At 46.1% G+C, this 14,156-nt stretch overlaps 1 protein-coding gene across 7 annotated transcripts in view; it reads left to right on the top strand.

Moving 5' to 3' along the window:
• Positions 1-14,156, top strand: part of MGAT5 (alpha-1,6-mannosylglycoprotein 6-beta-N-acetylglucosaminyltransferase) — a 363,475-nt gene that overhangs the window by 33,949 nt on the left and 315,370 nt on the right. The window lies entirely within an intron of this gene.

Below are 14,156 nucleotides of genomic sequence, written 5' to 3'. Positions count from 1 at the left end.
ATCTCAGGAGCTTTTCATGGCCCCTGGAGGCTCCTCATCCCTCCATGACAGGGAGGGAGACGGTGTTGCTGGACCGTGACCTTTGGAGTCAGACGCCCCCAGGTTTGCTGTTGCTTCCGGTAGCATGCCTTTGGGTAACTTGCTTCTGCTTGGGTTTTCCTGTCCTGTAAGACAGGGATGATGGTATCCAGGGGAGCTTATGGTGTAGGGGTCGAGTTGAAAAGTCAAACAGTGGCATCAAATTGAAAAGCCTTGCTAGCGTTCAACTGTTGTGACCCCCAGCAAGTGATTGGATCTTATTAAGCCTCAGCCTCCTCGTTTATCATATGGCGATTAGAATGGTACTCACCTCGTAGGGGTCTTGGGAAGATAGAATATTTGTGACAACCGGTGGATTCCAAATAAAGTCTGTAGTTTCGTTAATGGTGTTGTGCTGATGTTAATTTCCTGGTTTTGACAAATGTATCATGGTTGTGTAAGAGGTTAGCATTCAGGAAGCTGGGTGAACAGATACAGGGACTCTGTACTATCTTTGCCACTTTTCAGTAAATTGAAAGTTATTCCAAAATGAAAAGTATATTTTTTAAAAACGTTGGTGAAGTAGTTATGGTGCTTGAGATTTAGTAAGCCCTCAGTACATGGTGGCGGTTACCATTACTACTAAGACAACTACAGTTACTACTTCTGATACCTTGCAGCGTCATGGTAACTCATGTGTGTGTCTAGCTGACCACTCTACAAATGGTATGTTAGTTTCCTATTGCTTCTGTAACGAGTCGATACAAAATTGGTGGCTTAACACAGATTTGTTCTGGAGATCAGAAGTCCAAAAGAGGTCTCACTGGGCTAAAATCAAGATGTCGGCAGGATTGCATTATTTCTGGATGCTGTAAGGGAGACTCTGTTTCCTGGACTTTTCCAGTTTCTAGAGGCGGCCGTGTGTTCCTTGGCTCACGGGGCTCCCTCCCCTCTGTCTTCAAAGCAAGTGATCACATCACTGTGGCTTCTGATTCTGGGATTCCATGTTTCTCTGACTGACATTCCTGCTGCTCGGTTATAAGAACCCTTCTGATTACCTTGGGTCCACCTGGATAATCCAGGATAATCTTCCCAGCTCAAGATTATTAACTTAATCAGATCAGCCAAGGCCCTTTTGCCACGTAAAGCAACATTCCCAGGTTCTGGGAGTTGGGACAAGGACATCTTTGGAGGCCATTATTTTGCCCACCGCAAGTGCTAAGGTATCTTCCTTCTCCTTTTCTCACCTGCCTGTGTTCCCCTTCCCCTCTACAGCCTGTAGGTGGAAGGAACCTGTTGTCTGATTTCCTTGGGTGGAGCTTATGCCCACGGGGCAGAGAGAGGGCAGCTCTCAGCTATTTCCCTTGCAGGGCTGAGCTCCACGTGGGTGGCTGCTGAGGGTTCAGCCTGTGGCTTGGGGTCTAGCACATGTGTGTGATGTGCAACTGGGTGCCATGTTGCTGAGTGGTAATGGACTTTGATTCTTCAGTTGTGGGCTTGGTACTTCGGGCACCAAAATGGTGACCCCAGCTCTCTCTCGGTTAGCAAACTGTGCTGACGTGCTCACTGTTGAGTCTGAAGGCTGATTACATCTGACCCCTTATGAACACTCTCTGTGGGTCATAGATGATCCTGGATGCCATACTCCCTTAGTTCTTTGTTCAAGGCCTTATTTCCGCCCCTTCTCTTCCTCTTTACCTGCCCATCTCTGTCTAAATCTGGACTGCCGAGCACGGCAGCCACTGGCCACGTGTGGCTTTTGAGCACTTGAAGTGCAGCTAATCTGAATTGAGACATGCTGTCAATACACACTGACATTTGGAGACTTAGTGTGAAGAAAAGAATGTAAAAGACTTCGTTAATGGTATTGAAATGCCGATTACATGTTTTACAGTAATATTTTGGATATATTGGGTTAAACTACATTATTGAAATTAATTTCACCTGTTTCTTTGTTTTTTTTTTGGCTGTGCTGCGCAGCACGCGGGATCTTAGTTCCCCGACCAGGGATCCAACCCCCGCCCCCTGCAGTGGAAGCGCAGAGTCTTAACCACTGGACCACCAGGGAAGTCCCTCACCTGTTTCTTCTTAATGTGGTTACTAGACCATTTAAGATGATATATGTGACTTGCATTGTTTTTCTTTTGGAGAGTGCTGGTCTAAATCCTACTCATCATGTGAGTTTGTGTGTATGAGCGTGTGTATGTGAGTGTGTGTGTGTGTGTGTGTGTGAAGGGTCTTTTTATTCCTGTCACTGTGATATGTAAAAGGCTTCTCCAGGATTTCTCTTTCTCTCTTTCCCTCCCTTGTCTGCGTTTGTCTTTTTCTCTTTTTCTCTCTCTCCCCTCCTTTTGCAACTAGCTTGCTGAATGAATCTCTGGGAATGTTAAATCCTTTGAAGCACGATGAGGTCGCTCAGTAGAGAAGGCAGTGCGTGCTTTACCCCAGCCCATACAGCTGGGAAGTTCATCACTGTCTCCATCTCCCCACCTTACTCTTTACGCCTGAGAAGTTTTCAGATTGTTTGGGTTTATTTTTTTATTTTTAATAAAGTTATTTTATTTTATTATTTATTTTTGGCTGCATTGGGTCTTCTTTGTGGTACGTGGGCTTCTCATTGCGGTGGCTTCTCTTGTTGCGGAGCACGGGCGCTAGGCGCGCAGGCTTCGGTAGTTGTGGCTCGCGGGCTCTAGAGCGCAGGCTCAGTAGTCGTGGCGCACGGGCTTAATTGCTCCGCGGCATGTGGAATCTTCCCGGACCAGGGCTCGAACCCGTATCACCTGCATTGGCAGGCGGATTCTTAACCACTGCGCCACCAGGGAAGCCCGTCTCTGGTTTTATCTCTGTTGGGGATGGTGGCACATCTTTTTAACAGCCCCCGAGGGGAGTCTAAAATCCCTTTCCCAACTCTGCCTTGAAAACTGCCGCTCTGGGGAAGGGGGGTGGTCCAGGGGTTCCTAAGTGGCATCAGAGTCACCTGGGGAGTGAAATGCAGATTCCTGAGCTCTGCACGCTGGTGTTGCCAGGAATGAGGCTGGGTGTACATCAAACAAGTCAGTGGACTCGTTGGCCTGACTTGGGTGACAGTGCAGCCTGGCCTGCAGCGTAAGCCTCAATATTCATGTCTGCAAAGTGCCGTCTGGCTTGCCCGAGCCTCTTGGGAGAGATGCTGATGAGGCGGTGGGTACAGCTGGGGGTGGATGCAACTGGTCCTCCCTGCTCCCCTCCCCCAGCACACAGCAGCTGATGATGGTGAGTTGGGCTTATAAGAGGTCATCCTTTCCTCCAATGAAGAGGCAGTGAGAGAACGGATGGTGGAGAGTGGCTGGAAGGTACGTGGCCCATCCAGAGGTTACAAGAAGAGAGCTGTGTGGTTAGTTGGGTCCGCATCATGGCACCACCGCCTGTCAGCTGTGTGACTCGGTGCCTGTTATTTTAACTCTCTGAGCCTCCGTTCCTTCATCTGCAAACAGGGGGTGGTTGTAAAAGTCACCGGTCCTGGAGCTTGTGGCTGGTTGCGGAGCGGTGGGTAATGCTGGCCGCCTCTGCTGTGTTATCTGATACCTTCTGGTGATTGAAGAGTTTAACCACGTCTGCCAGCCCCCGGGGCAGGTTTGGGCGAGGGGAAACCTGAGGGACACCTGGAGGAGGTAGTGGAGCTGAGGAAGGTCGAGGTGGAGAGCCGCTCGGAGGATTCGCGGATGGTCGGTGAGTCTGCAGCTCTTTAGGGACGCGCAGGCCCTTGTGAAGCACGGCTCCCTCGCCCTGGAGGCCGCCAAGCCTCGCCCCCCGCCCCCCGCCCCCCCCCCCCCCCCCCGTGTCTGCATGCCGCCAAGCCTGCCCCCGCCTGTGTCGGGGAGAATGGCTGTCCTTGGACCAGCTGACTGAGCGGGCCTGGGGTAAGAGCCTGTGAGCCTGAGCGAGCCCGGGGCATCGAGGGGTCGGCTGGGCTGGACTGAGCTGAGCTGGGTGCTCTGGGAAGGAAAGGAAGTCCTCTTTCAGCTCTGGAGATGACCATCGCAGGGAAGACGCATATTTCTGGTGGGAACCTGCTTAACCCAGTAACTCCTGTAACCCCTGAATGCTGCCTCCTTGCCCTTCCTCTCCCCTCCGGCCCTGGGGGGATCGGCGCTTGGGCCTCCTGGGCCCCCGGCCTGGAGCTAGGGGGAGGCAGCCATCAGGACCCTCAGGGCCCCCAGGGCCCCGTGGAAGGGGAGAGGGGACGCACCAGGCCTCTGTAATGCTCCAACGCCCACTCTTGAGTTTCCGGAAACTTGCAAATTGATCTGAAAGAGTGGAGTTTCTTTTTCTTTCCAATGAGAGTGTGATCCTGGCTGGGGACTTCCTTTCTGGGGTTGCAAGGGTTTCAGCCACTTGTTTGAATATTCAGACTTGTGGGTTTTTCTCTCCCCTAGCGCTTGGGGCTCTTGTTTGGTTAGAATGATTTCAGTCATAGGTTTGTTTTGGAAAAGTAGCTAATTGTCCTAGTGTATTTTCCTTTCAGGAATGGCCTTGCTAGTGTTAAGTGTCAGTCTGAGTAGATGTGAATATTTGGAGATGGGGACTTGATGGAAGTGAGAACGCACGTGATTTGCCTTAAGGCAGTGGGTCTCCTTGCAGCGCCGGGTGGAATTTTCTGGCATTCACTGTGTGAGGACTCTGGCTGATGACCCCGGGGATGGGGGTTGGCAGCTGAAATTTTTGTCGAAGCCGAGTTTCCGAGTTTGTGCGCACAGCGCGCGGTGAGGCCAAACAAACCGAATCGTGGTTGTCTGGAGGGGAGAAATGTGGACTGCAGAGCCCAGCAAGGAGAACGGGACAGCTGGTGCTCAAGGACCCGAACCCCCCGATGGTTTTTGGGGAAGAGTTTGTATGGGCACAGTTTGGGCTGAGGGCTTCCTCTGATCGCTTGTTGCAGGGGGAACGGGGTGGTGTTCAGGTATCTCCGTCATCAGCCATCTGGTTCCAGCCGGTCTGGGGTCCACGTGCTTTTGCTCAGCCTGAAGTTACCTTCCTCCACCTGGGTGGGGGGCCCTGGTTCCTGTAGACGAACTCAGAGATTCAGATCAAATTATTACGCACATCCCCCCGGAGGAACCAGAACCGGGCCCCATCCTGCACTATTGTTTGACCGCCTTTCCTTTGTTTCCTGTATTCCCTCACTCCCTAATTAGTAACTGTTTGACTCAGAACTCAGAAAAGGTCTGGGAGGCCGAAGCCTTTTTCCTGCAAACAAGAAACGGGGCACACGGCAAGGCTTTTGTGCCCAAGAGCACCCCACAGGGTCCTGCTCTGTTTCAGAATGGCCGGGGCCTGGTTTATGGACTTAAACAATGTGACTGGAAGGGGGTGACAGTGATGGGGGAGGATACAGAGGTGTTTTTTTTTCCTTTTCAGTTATGTTTTGACTGAATTAAAATCATATTTAATAAACGGCACAGAGTGAATTGCTGACTAGGTACGGGGAACTTCAGGTACATTCCCTTGTATAATTCTTAGACTAGCCCTTTAAGGTTGATTGCCAACCCCAGTTTACAGATGAAGATACTAAAGCTGAGTGGTGAAATAATTTCCCCAAGTTTCCACAGCTGGGATCTGAACTGAGTTGGGATTTGAACGCAGGTTTCTTTTGTTCCCATGACCGTGTTATTTCTACTATGCTCCACGTCCCCTTAAGGAGATTTACTAATAACGGCAGAAAGAGAGAGGGTAAAGGTAACCCTTGAATGGCTGCTGTGTGCTAGGCCCTATGCTAAGTGCTTTACCTTTGTCTCCAGGCCACATTGCCTGGGGTCAGGGAGCGTGGGTGGGGGATTGGTACTCTTATGACCTTGGTTTCACAAAAGACACTACTGAGGCTTAGAGGTGTTAAGTGCCTTTCCTGATAAATGGTGGAGCTGGAATCACAAGGCGGAGTCTGGAGCCTCCATGGGCTCGCAGTGAGCAAACTGGATGTGGAAGGGGTCTTCATGGTCTGAGAACCCACTGTCGAAATAATGAACTTACCAGCATGGATAGCAGCTGTTTTCAGTGGATTAGCAAATACTTGCAGAGCGTTGCTTCTGTGTAAGAGTCTGGCTCTGAAACGCTATTCAGAGATACGGGGAAGTGTAGGACGTCCCCTGTTCTTGAGGAGATGACTGGTTATTAGTGTTACCACACCCAAAAGGGGATGGGCATTTCAGGCCTGGGAAGGTTTCCCAGAGCAGATGTTGTCGGTGTTACGGAGGGTAAGTTGGATGTATTGGGGGCAGGGAAGACCTGAAGACAAGAGGGAGAAAAAGTAGACAAGCTGGCTTGAGCAGAGCCATCCATCCTAATACAGGAGAGCCTCAAGGCCAGGGTTTTTTTTTTTTTTTTTTAAAATAGGGAGCACTTTCTTTTTTTTCAAATTTTATTTATTTATTTATTTTATTTATGGCTGTGTTGGGTCTTCGTTTCTGTGCGAGGGCTTTCTCTAGTTGTGGCAAGCGGGGGCCCCTCTTCATCGCGGTGCGCGGGCCTCTCACTACCGCGGCCTCTCTTGTTGCGGAGCACAGGCTCCAGACGCGCAGGCTCAGTAGTTGTGGCTCACGGGCCTAGTCGCTCCGCGGCATGTGGGATCTTCCCAGACCAGGGCTCGAACCCGTGTCCCCTGCCTTGGCAGGCAGATTCTCAACCACTGCACCACCAGGGAAGCCCAAGGCCAGGGTTTTTGATCTTAGAGATGGTGGCACCTGACCCACCTTATTGATGTGGAGAGGCCTGGCCTGGGGGTTGCTTCCCAAGGCTCACCTGGCAGGTGGTCAGGAAAGGATTGGGAGGTGGAGGGATGAGGCTAGAGAAAGGTTCCCCAGGTTACAAAGCTGTTGTGAGCTACTGGGCAGGAAAGGGTTAATGCTGGACCTCTCCTTAGAGTTAGTGATTCCATTGGCTGTGGTCCTTAAGCAAAGGTGAGTAATGCCGAGAAGAGAGGCAGAAGTTGGCCTTACTCGTGTGATGGAGTTGGGAGTTCAGAGATGACTTTCATAGGCTCTGAGAGGAACATGTTAGTTTACCATTACCTTCCCCCAACCGAGGATGAATTGATTTGCATTTTTATTCGAAAACTCTCCTCCTCGATTTCTTGTCTTAGCTTTACAAAGTTCCCATCCATTGCTGTGGTCAGAGAGACCCAGGTCTGACCTGTATGCTGATTTGAGTCTGGGACTCTCAAGGGGCTACTGTAATTACCTAAAGGAGTTGGCAGTGGAGGTGGCATTCAGTTGTCGGTCTACCACTTTATAGACCAATATTGGCAGCCATGAAGTCTGGCTTATCTTGGCCGTGGAGTTCAATCTTAGGGGCCTGGTGCATAGACAGCAGTGGGGAGGGAGGAAGGAGAAAGCAGTGAAGAATGGAGAGAGAGAGAGAAGAAATGCCTCGTGTAGGGCACTTGCAGGTTGGAACAATCGAAGGTCAGATCAGTGACCTTGCCTCTTTATCGCTCTGTGTGTCCCACCCAGGGCTGTTCTAATCCAGCAGTAACCAACACTGTATTTTAGGATCCTCCCCCAAAGTGGAGCTATACCCAGAGTTTCTGAAGTTTTTTAATTCCTGGAAGTCTTTTAAGTAACTCCTTCCAGGTCAGGTGTCACTGAGGGGACTGAGGCTCTCTTTTCTAGCCTACTGTCAGGCTGTCATTGTCACCAAAAGCCTGTCTCATTGTTGATTCTCCAGCTTTTAATGAAGCAATTGAGAGTGATTGGTGGGAAATACCAATCTGATTGAAAGGTGATTTTCTTGCATTGATTTACTTAATAGTTAGAAACAAGAGACCAAACGCAGGGACCTTGTCTTGCCCAGGAGGAATAGCGGAGAGGGCTTTGTTGAGGAAGAGCCTGGGGATGCCCCTTTGTGGGTGGCCATGCGTGTGTCTGTGTGATTGTTCCTGGTGAATCCCGACCTGTGGTTCCATAGGGTGGTTATTCCCGAATGGGAGGCCTTATTACGATGATTGTTTCCTAGCACCTCTAGTTTCTGACACTTTGTGTTGTATGAGGTCGGTCTGCTTGCTTTATAAGTTTATCCAGTGACCTAACTTCTCAAGGAGTGTTATTCCTGAAAGATGACATCTGAAGACACGTAGGTATGGCCTCAGTTAGCCTAGTGAAGCCCTTAATTAGTTCTGTGAAGAGGTTGTGTCCTTCTGTACAGTGTCAGAAGGATTTCAGATGAAAAGATGCTGTCCTGAAGTATCTCTACCCCTGTGCTGTCCAGTAGAACTTTCTGCCACGATGGGGATGTTCTGTATCTCTGCTGTCCAACATGGTAGCCACTAGCCACATGAAGTTATGGAGTACTTGAAATGTGCCTAGTGTGTCTGAGGAACTGAGTTGTTAATTTCATTTACTTGTAACTTAAATAGCCACATGTAGCAAGTGGCTACTACTATATTGATGATGCTCTAGACAATGGCCAGAGATGACGGATGGCCGTGTTTAAAACTTAGATATAGGTCTTATTTGGGCAGGCTTGTTTGTGAGGGGAGATGTAAGGTACAGGGTACTCTAGTGGACGTTAGAAAGTCTAAGAGATAGCATAGAATTGTGGAATTTTATTTAGATGTTGGACTTCAAAAATCTAAAAAAATGATACAGATGAACTTAGTTACAAAACAGAAGCACTCACAGACTTAGAGAATGAACTTTTGGTTATCAGGGGGAAAGGGTGGGTGGGGGAGAGGGATAGACTGGGAGTTTGGGATTGACATGTACACACTGCTATGTATAAAATAGATAACCCACAAGGACCCACTGTATAGCACAGGGAACTCTGCTCAATATTCCGTAATAATCTAAATAGGAAAAGAACTTGAAAAAGAATGGATACTTGTATGGGTATAACTTGCTGTACACCTGTAACTAACACATCATTGTTAATCAGCTATACTCCAGTATAAAAGAAAAAATGTTGGACTTCAAAGAAGACTTGGGTCATTGGAGCTGGAGTAGGCAGGGAAGTTTCTTAGAGGAGAATGGCATGCCCGTAGCTTTCAGGTCTTCTGGAATAATTTCCACACAGCCGTAAACGTTCTCTTCACTCATGCGCCCAGGGAAGCAGTATGGTATGGAAGACTCCAGGCTTAGGAGCCTGACAGATCTGTGTGAAGATGGGGTTCACTTATGCAAGATATTTAGGTTTCTAAGCCTCCGTTTCTTGATCTGTAAAATGTGTGTGATAGGACCTCCAAGAGCTCTTGTTAGGTTGGATAACTTATATAGAGTTCCTAGTGTCTTGGCACATAGCAGGTTCTCAATGAATGTAGGTGGTGTTATTGGAAATAGGATTAGCATATATACACAAAGGTCCCTGACTATTGAAAAGTGCATGATGCGATTGAGTTTATACTCCTTTTCTTTATATCCTTTGATGAAGGAGATCTGTCTCTTCACACGTTGAGCTAGGAGTCCTGAGACTGTCACAGAGAGAGTGGGGGGAAGGCAAGAAGGCTGTGAAGAGGCTAAGTAATACACAGAGGGACCCTTGCAGAATTGAGAACTATAGTGTGATAAATAAATCCGTCGCTGCAGTCACTGGTAAGGGCACAAGTTTATCAGTGTGTCTTGCAATCTTCAGAGTTCCAACTTTCATTCTCCTCCCCTCCCAGAAGAGTATTAACTGGAGTTTACAGCTTAAACACTCTCTGGGGTTCTGGGCATTTATTTGCATGGCACCTTGGACACCTCCTGGAGATGATTCCATTGTCATTTCCTTATCTGGGTTCTCTGTTTACTTCAACACTTGAGGTTGATTTAGTATCTTACAAGAACCAAACATTGTCTTGCAGACATCATTAATCTTGCCTTTCTTACCCGGCCTAAGTGTGAAATTAATCAAAAAGGAAAGGGAAATTAATAATATGTTGGTAGTCACAATTCATCAGGAGACCTCACAGCAGGTATGAAATTAACTTCGAATTAATACACACTTCAACAAATTAAAGGTATAGGGAAGGGTTATTTATTATTTAGGAAATGCCCCTTAATGCTTCCCGCTTTGATAATTAGTTAGATGATGGGTGGTGTCTGGTGATAAGACCCATTCAGTTTTGTGAGGTCGCCTTGGGACCCATGGAAAGCAGCAAATCAACGTTCTTTTTTCATGTTTCACTTAGATAAATGAGACCAAGCCAGATGGTTAATACATACTTGTTTCCTGTCAGTTGAAAAGGTTTGCCCAAACACTTGCAGTTTTGATCTCTATTTACAATAAACTAAATTTGATCCCGGGTTCTGTGTTTCCTTGTTATGACATGCAGTAGGATCAGTTTCAAAGGATACATTATTATGCACACATTGTGGAAAAGAATGGAGCGTTATAATTATAACTCTCTGCTACAGCTTTCACCGAGGTTGATAAAGGACAGGCTTTTGTTACTGAATTGTTCCTATAATTACATCAGAACTAACAGGCATCAGTCACCTTCCATTAGGGGTGGGAGAGAAGGAACCTTACTTATTTAAGTGATCACATAAGGTGCCGAATGAATCATCCTCAGCCTCATCGTGAGGAATTAAAAATAGAAAGGAGCAGTTGACATCATCCTATAGCAGGTTTTTAAGGAACAGAAAAATGCCAGATAGTTTTTTAAGGAAAAGAGCTGCCTGAAGTGATGTCCCAGGCCACATGTGAATAGCCTATTGGCAGCAGTTCTCAGACTTGAGACTACATCCCAGACTCCTGGGGGGCTTGTTCAGATAGATGGCCGGACCCCAGCCAAGTTTCTGATTCGGTAGGTGTGCGGTGGGGTCTGAGATTTTCGCATTCCCAACTTCACCAGGTGCTGCTGCTGCTGCTTCCGGGGCTGTACGTCGAGAGCCATTAGGCTAGGGGAGAGAAACAGGTGTAACTCGGATGGTTCCAAAACCAGAATTTTAAGATTAATTCCCTGGTGGCTGTTAAAAATAATTTTGATGAAAATACTGAGTTTTGTTTGGGGTTATGTGCCAGTTTTGTAAAGGGGATCTGCTCTTTGTGATGTTGTCAATGAATGTTAAAAATAGTTGCAAACCTTGGTAAGTGGTCTCCTGGCCCGTGTCTTGGTAAAAATCTTGGGTAAACTTGTTCGGCTACAAGTATTCTCTCTGTAATCCAAGTTAGTGATGAATTCGGAAGTCGCAAGGAATGCAATTATTTTTTCTTATTTGTAAATCGAGCACTTTACCTAGGGACCATCTGTAGAACGGTCACGTTAAGTAAGGGTATTGCAGGGCCCAAGGCACTAAATCATTGTTAATTGTCACACCTGCCTGACTAAATAGCTGTTAGCAAAATCAAAATGTAATGCATCGGGCACTACCAGGCTGTGGTTCCAGGTTTCTGACCGGTTCTAGAACTGCCCTTTTATTATCCTATTAGTTTATTATCCTCTTATAAGAGTAACAACCACAGTAATAATAATTGCTAACATTTGTAGAGGGTTCGCTGCCTCTCTGATGAGGCAGCGCTGCTTTTTAGGCGCAATAGTTTGTGAATCCCCCCCATCCTTTCTGACTGAGGCGCTGTGGTTATCTCTCCTTCAGACACAAGGAGACAGAGGCGTGGAGAGGCACTGGCTTTGTGAGGTTGGGCCTCTGCCTTTGAGTCCGGGCAGTGTGAGCCATGTGAGGCAAATTTAGATTGGAGTCTGTTTTGGGAAGCTCTCAGTGGAGCCTTGATGAAAGACCTCACCGAAATGGAAAGATGCTAGCAAGTTTGAAATGTGATGAAACCAAACGTATCAGGTCAAAATTGTAGAAGTCCTGATGTCAAGGACCACTCTAGATCTTTGTAACTGGGCAAAATTGTGCTGTGCGGTAAATTTAGCCTCTCTGCCCAACCTAAGGTGAAAGCCATATGAAGCCACTCTTGTAATAATGGGCCTTTTTTTCTCTGTGACTGTCTGATGTTCCTTAAGGAAGATTGAATGACTTAAATCTTATAATGATAGGGAACTATACTCAATATTTTGTAATAACCTATAAGGGAAGAGAATCTGAAGAAGAAAAAAAAAATATATATATATATAATATATATAGAAATATATATTAAATTGAATCGTGCTGTACACCTGAAACTAACACGATATTGTAAAATCAATTATACTTAAATTAAAAAAATAAAAATAAAAAGAATTAAAGGAAAAATTTAAAAAACGCTTATAACGATGGTCATGATTTGTTTCTAATGTGTAAGCATTCAGTGGTCTTATCGTTGGAAATCTTTTTTCTAGGCATGAAGATATTTTAAGCAGAGCCATAAACTCCCTTCAACTATTTGCTCACATGAATCAATGTAGGGACAGCTTTGGTGTTCACAATGAGCCACCTTTGCTTAGGCTGTGGAAAGAAGAGAGGGAAAGCCTGCTTTGAGTTGTATTCCCGGTCACATAAAGATTCTGAGATTCTCTATTTGGAGAGACATTGTCCATAGGGAATAAGAGGATGGAACAGTTGAGTGTAAAATTGAAAAGGGATCAACCCAACAGATGACGGTGCTGAAGGGCATTAGGGACAAAGAGGTGTGAGACCCACCAGTCTGGAATTGACCTCCATTATCCTGTGTCATCAGATGCAGAGTAGGTGCTGCAGAGGTGGTCCTTGAACAAGCTGCGTTTATCATGGCTCACCTTTAGAGATGCTTTGAATGGGGAAGGGGCGATAGGCAAGATACTCAGATGCAGATTTCTGATAGAATGCCGCTCTAGAGGGCAGAGCTCATCAAGTAGATTATTTTGTTTGTGGGTCATTTATAATATATTTTATCCGAAATATAAAATGAAAGGGGTATAGGTTGGTTGAAAATGGGATTCCAGTTTTTCCTAGCTACTCTCTATCTCCAATGATTGCTACCTTATTCTTTCTAGATTGAATTGCATTCCCATGATCTCTATTTACAAGTGCTTTCACAAGTTTAGGTATAATTAAGGGAGGAAAATCAAAGCATAAGCCCAGGAAGAGATTGAGGGAGCCTATTAATACCTAGAAAAGATACTTTGGGTAAAATCTTGATGAAAGCCGTGGAGTGGTGCTGGTTTTGAAAATTAGGAAGGAGAAAGGACTTCCTTCAACATTTTCTTTATCTATAGACGCAGCTAGAAATGGCTATAAACTTTAATCTTATATACTTGGCTCTGCAGGAAATGCTATTTAAGATTAGTTGAACATTAAAGCTTTGCTGAGGATAAAAGGGAATGGCCTTTGGGTTTCTTGGTGACCACGAATTTTGCTAATGTATAGAGCCAAGCATAATGCAGTAGTTTTCGTATGACTCAGGGAATAGCTTGTCTGATTCTTAAAGTGAAGTCGAGATTGAGTTCTTAATTAGTATGAGTATTATTAAAGAAAATCCAGATTTGAAGGCGTTGGGGGAGGTAAAGGGTAATGAACTTTTCTCTTCCTTTTGGCACATCATGAACATTTTGACTTATGAATCATACCAATCTCACTACTGGTACGATTCATTAAGTCACCATGGCCTGTGCACTTGATCGCAGTATTCAAAGGCAAATTGCCATGTAATATACCAAATTAGGTGTTTATGAAAACATACAGAAAAGAGTTAAGGCGCTGAAAGTAAGTTGATATTATTTCGGTCGGAGGCACATGGGTGTTCATTTTGTTAGCTGATACTGCTTACATGAGAATGTGTTTTTGATGTTGACCAAGATGCTTAGGACTGTTTTCTTGAAATGTATCTTGGTGCTGCTTACAGGAGTTAGTAGCTTTTTCTGTATCATGATAACCCATTCCTTCACCTCAAAGCTATCTCAGAATGAAGCTGGTACAAAAGGGGCCCCGTGGTCACCAGCATTGATTCAGTTCCTTCCAGCCTTCTACCCTTCCTTAGCAAGCATTTCAGGCCAGACTGTTTCATGGAGATGGTGGATTTGGAATGACAGCAGGTTGAATCTGCTCTTGTATGTTGCCCCAGTGCACCAACCCTCTGCTTTGTTCAGAGACTGTTGACACAGACAAAAATGTTAGTGCTGTGAAGGGTAGTTATATGCTGCAGACCATATAAAGAGAGAATCATCTTTGTCTTAAAAAAACAAAACTCTTTTCAGACATTTTCCAGCAGAATATGGTACATGTTCTTCCATGAGGGTCTTAAGTAAAAAGTAGACCAGTTGGCTAGTC

The sequence above is a fragment of the Balaenoptera ricei genome, chromosome 7, assembly GCF_028023285.1.
Source record: "Balaenoptera ricei isolate mBalRic1 chromosome 7, mBalRic1.hap2, whole genome shotgun sequence".
In the NCBI taxonomy this organism is placed as follows: domain Eukaryota; kingdom Metazoa; phylum Chordata; class Mammalia; order Artiodactyla; family Balaenopteridae; genus Balaenoptera; species Balaenoptera ricei.
The sequence above is the reverse complement of the archived record's forward strand: the minus strand, read 5'-3'. Positions and strand labels throughout refer to the sequence as shown.